Raw genomic sequence first — 6,000 nt, 5'->3', positions numbered from 1 at the left:
ACATATTAATCAACACGCCATATACAAACACATAAAGGCTAAAAGCAAAGAGTATGTTCCGCTAAAAGCAAATGGTTTACTACCAAAAATCTTGCCAGTTCATTCTTGCACCTATGGACTCATTATTTCTATGAAACACTGTGGGAGCATGCCATAAAATACCAGACAATCAAGCAAACATCCTGAAATCTTCTCACTACACAGGGTACCTCAAAACATACCAGCACATACTTTTCCCAATTTGTTGTCTTAATTGCCCCCAGTTATTATCAATTACTACTGTTCTATCTCTATGTTGATCATGACAAAAGATATGTTTTTCATAAAATAACACATTAGGACATAATAACGAGAACCTTGGTCCCATCTTCCCTGTTAACGAATAGCACGTCTCGTGCTGTACAGGCGCAGTTGGCTGTCCAAGGACCCTGATGCCAAATTGCGGAGGATATTCTTGTCGCAGTGACAAATGCTTGCTGGTGGGCTGTGCAGAGTGTTGTTCTGGCAGCATCAGAGTTGTCTACGTGTCTGTCACTTGGTTAGGCTGCTTCAATGCTAGGTGATTTCACCCCACCGACACCCCCTTTCCACTTCCCTCAATGCATTTTTCAGACTTACCTTTGCTTCCCAGTGAATGGGGGCTTTAACATTTACTTGACAATGAGCCTATGGAAATGCCTCCGGAGCTCTCCGTACAGGTATCTGAGGGTGAGAGAAGGATTTTTTTTTCACAGTGCCATACTTGTTTCCCATACAAACCTACAGGCTGCCATTACAGCCACCCACATCCCGGTTGGCAACGCACTTAGGCAGCGAGAGCCTTAATGAATCCAGACAAAACTGCACAGCATTCCTGACACACAGGAGAATCATGCATTTTAATGGTATTGCAGGGTAATTTATTTCTTTAGTCTGTAAAATGTTGAGGGTCAATGTTATTTGATAACATTTCAGCAAAGAGATTATTCTGCTTTTGATCTGATGCTTATTTTTAAAAATCTTTTTAGATTTCTTTTATAAGTTTCTAATATTAAGTCTATTTCTTCAGTGAGGATCTGCTTTAAAAAAAAAAAAAAAGGCAGCAATGTAAACGAGTAGACAATATTCGGTAAACAAATTAGCTTGTAAACATACTGCAGGAAACCCCAACAGTGTCTGCTGACTACCTATGAAGGTATATAATTTAATGCCTCCAGATAATTTGTGGGTAAAGTCTAACCAGCTGACATTTTGAGATAAATAATAAATAATACTCCTATTTCATTACTGAGTTTATAATTAACTATAAACATAAAGGCATTTTAAAAACTATAACTACCGGAGATACAGTACTTAAGATTGTTTTGTGAAACTGAAAAGGATAATTTGATGAATACAAAAGATGTAGGAGGCCTTTTTTTATTCTATGGAATGACAGTAGATTTTTTTTCCCATGAAACATATTCTGCAGCACTGGTGTATTATTTAAGACTCAAGGATGTATAAAAGAAGCTAATGGGTTTTTCACAAAGGATAATATACAGTGGAATAATTCTAAAAGGAAATGATCAGGCTTTTAATCTTGTGGGGGAAAAAATGTTTGTTTTTGCTCCTCTCATATATGAATGTATGTTAGTTTTATTGTTAAACTATAGCCTTGAATGTAGTAGACTTATAACATTCTTCTAAATATGTTAATGTAAAGATATTAGATCAGATAGATTTTCAAAGAAATAGATGGATGGATGGATAGACGGATATTCACTTACACTAATTAGAAGTAGTAATAATAAAGCTGTAAGTAGCAGAACTTGGAGAAAGACTAAAAGATATTTTAACAGTTTCTACTCTCAAGACACATAGGTAAAGATTTCAGCCCAAAGTGAGGTTTAGTTTGTTTCATGAGTGCTGATAGGACTTAAGTCAGCCCTCTGGACTACACGGGTATTTCCACACTAAACTTATCAAATTATCTTTCCCAGACATTTTTGTGTTTTGTTTTATTCTCCAAAACCTGGCAGCACAAATGTTCTAGCTTTCATCATTTAGGAGCATCCTGTGTGAGGCTATTGATCCTAAAATTGCAAGGGTTTTCTAAGAAGGCAGCTTGTTGGTTCTGCACTGTTGTCACTGAAGTGGTTAAAGCTTTGTTTGTTTGTTTTGTTCTGAATGGCTCTTAATGGATTAAGCTTTAGGCTTTCACCAAAGCAGTAACTGATTGTAAAAGTAGCAAGAAATAAACTAACCACAGGGTGCGTGCGTGTGTATGTGTATGTGCTGCCAGAGCAGAGCAGATTATGATCTTTAAATTCTAAAACTAAGCTAGTATAAATATATGTTAAATATTTCTCACTATATATCTTTAATAAATCTATCCACTGTAAATTGCCATAAATTATGTTAACTGATCCCTACAATAGCTTAACTCTATTTAATCAAGAATAATTGAATTAAACTATATAATGACCCACAGCTATTGAGATGGATAATATTAATTACAGTTGCAGGATCACATTTTACTACGAAATTAACATGCCATTGTGTTTTGATCCTAGAACTCCTTTTCATAATTTTACCAATAATATTCAAAATGGTGATCCCAAGTTACATAAACCTTTAAAACTACCACTGGGACTTTAAATATTATATGCACTTGTCTTCATAATATTATGCTGTGGTTCTGGACTCATATAATTAGGTTTCGGTTTGAGTGTGATATTGAGTAGAGGATTAATAACCTGACAAGTAAAGAACCACCCATGCTTGGAGAAACAGATGGAAATGCATGAACTTCTAAGACTATTTTCTACAGTGCCAGCTCCTCTCTAAGAGAAGGACCTTATTCAAGGTCTCATTACCAATGCAGGGTGAGTCCAGGTGCTGAATACTCAACTCAAAAAATGACATTACATTGTACAACTCTATTAACAGATGCAACGAACAAAACACTACACACTGTGTTCAAGTCATCCTCCAGCTCTCCAGGAATGGCATACAGGGCTTCTCTTGAGTACCCCCTAGCCGCTAGTAATAGAAGATTGATTCCCTCTGGCGGAGCTCTTGGATTTGCTGAAGAATTTATACTTTTTTCCAATAGGCAAATCATGAAAGTCTAGAAGAAATGGACTAAAATAAAATGGCCTCTACCTCAACTTCAAATAACCCAAGATTCATTGGTCAAAGTCTACAGACAGTCCTTCGGCAAATCTTCAACATGACTGTTCCAGAGAATTATAATACCGCATCTGGGCCTATCTGAATGTCATACTTGGAATACTGCATTTTGGAAGTATACCATATTAGAATTAGGATACTTTAAACATGGAATTAAAAGCCCTCAATTATACTTCTGGATTCTCTTGGACATGGATATTGTATTTCATACTTGTCCACATAAGTGCAGATGAACTGTTTGTTTTACTTCTTAGAATATAAGCTCAATTCACTAAATCTCATATATTTATGAGGTTCTTTAACAGAAAAAAAATCCTTCTCTTTCTCACAGATATCGTGCACAAAAGATCTGAAACCTTCAAGGAAGTTTCTAATTTCTGTCTCACACTTGTAATAAATGCAATCAACTGAACTGAAAGGGGGACTATATTAAAGGAAATGCATAGGCTTCAAAGTGAGAGTGCATTTATCGTATAGAGAGAATGATCGATTCTGCTATAATGCCCTGGCAGTCTTTGTAATTTTCAAAATTCCATTCAAAGTGCTGATATTCTGATGACAGAACTAACTGCCACTATAACTCCAGAGCCTAGCATTAAGAGAACGGATTTCAATGAGTGCAATAAAAAAGAAGGCAATTTTCCCCCTTGGCATGTAATATTCTAAAATTAAGGTGGGGAAAGTGTTACAAAACCTAGATGAATACTTAGTGACCGACTAATTTGCTAATTGTGTGACACCCAAAAAGCCAAATGTAGTTAATATTTATGTAAGAAAAGATGATACATTTATAAAAAGCAAGGCCACTGTGTCATAATCCTTTCCTGAGGCATTGTACCAAAATAATAAGGGCAGGGGGTTATAAAGGAGAAGAGTATTTCACCCTCTTTCTTTCCTTTTTAAAATTTGGTATGCCTCTAATTGACCTAATGCACATTTTTCATAACACCTTGTCAAAAGCAAAACAAACAAGCTGTGTATACAGAGGCTCCAGGGGCCCTTTTGGTTGTGCCTATTTTTCTTACCTAATTTTCCAATATTCCCTCATTTCACTTTGTCCATTACTGTTTCATCTTCCCTACTCATACCACCCTGGTCCACGTTCTCTTGCACGAACCCTCAAGTCTCCTAGTCTTCTCTTGTCACGCCTTTGCCATAAAGGGAGAAGGAGGGGCACTGGGGCATGACATGGCCCATGACACACCCCTAATCTTCTTCCCTGTTTACACCACCACCTGCAAATGAGGAGGAAACTTTCCAGAGTTTGAATGAAAGCCTTTGGCCTCTGCTATAGACAGGGATGCACAATACGGAAACAGTGTTTGTTAACCAGGCTGAACCATTAAAAAGATCACACACGACAGGGTAGCTTTAGAAACTCTGAGGAATTTAGGCCATACCAAGTTAACTAAATGGGAAGCCAATAAATCAGGTGAACTTTCCTGACCACCTGCCCCTGCCAACATCCAAAAGCCCAACATTATATAGGATCTTTAAGAACTGGGCCATGAAGACTTTTTTTTTTTTTAGTTTCATGAGGATGAAAGAGAACTTGGCACATTCGCAATACTCCATCTGAGAGCAGAAACATGTTTGCATTTTGGAAAGAAAGCACAAAAACATCCAGGATTGATTGTTGATAAATTGATTTCAATAGTGTTTGGGTTTTAAATATTACATTAGAAAGATGAAGCACAATTTTGACCTATTAAAAAAAATGATTCCCCAGGTTTTCATTGCATTCTTACTCCGAATAGAAAGAGGAACACAATTGGAAACATGGAAGAATTAGGTTAAACACAAAGTATGTCCCAAATCTAATATACTGAGAGTTCCTCTTTACACAGTATAGCTCTTACAGAAGAGCTTGGGTAAATGTGAAAGGTTTATAAAATGTATCTGATTCAGGGATCATAAAAATGAGGTGCACCTGTAAGTAGCTTTAAAAAATACCCTTTGCAATAAGAACCTTCCTTTCACTAATGGGAACTATGAAATACTGTGGGGAAGGAATTTCAAAGAAGATATTTATTTGTGTGTTTACTGCAGGCTTTGCCTTCTCATTTTATCCTCAACACTTTGAATAAAAATGCTTACCTCCCTCCCTGGGGTTCTAAGGGCTTGCCCCTTTACATCTATGTATATTTAGAATAGTTGAAGTACTAGAAATATATTAGCATTTCCAAATATCTCAGCAGTAAGACTACTTCTTTGTATTTGTCAGCGTATGTGTGTGGATATACCACTTACTTAATGATTACAATCTACCATTATGTTTAATCGAGAGTACATTTTTCATGTATTAACTTTAATAGAAGGTACATTTTTATTATAATAATCCAGGACAGACAGGTAGACAAAAGAGAGATCATCTAAATGGATATAGATCTAAACATAGATACAGATATATTGATTGAAATTTAGTAGAAGTCAAGGGCATCAATTTTGGCATGAAATTATTTTCTGCCCTTAGGTGAATGTTTCCAGGCCTTATTTCCCTTTAGATAAACTGCATGTAATGATGGTCATCTATTTTTTTAAGTAATTATGAATCACAGATATCATGGTTCTTCATGGTTGAAAAGGGACTTAAACACCAACTTTCAGCATAAATGGATGGGCATAATTCCCTCAAGAAGCAGGAAATTGTCAAGAGATAGGAAATAAACATGCAATGGCAGTCCAGACCCTGGGTTCTGAATTCCTTCAGAAGAAATTTTCAATCTCACTTGTATCTCTTTTGAGTACTTCCCTATTTCTGCCGTAGTTCCAGTGGTACCAGAGCATTGCTCGGCACCATAGATGCTCAGCAATATGGGTGCCGACTGACTCCCTGTTCTTCAAGGG

This window comes from Balaenoptera borealis (assembly GCF_965194805.1).
Source record: "Balaenoptera borealis genome assembly, chromosome: 3".
NCBI classification, from domain to species: domain Eukaryota; kingdom Metazoa; phylum Chordata; class Mammalia; order Artiodactyla; family Balaenopteridae; genus Balaenoptera; species Balaenoptera borealis.
Note: the sequence above shows the minus strand (reverse complement) of the source record.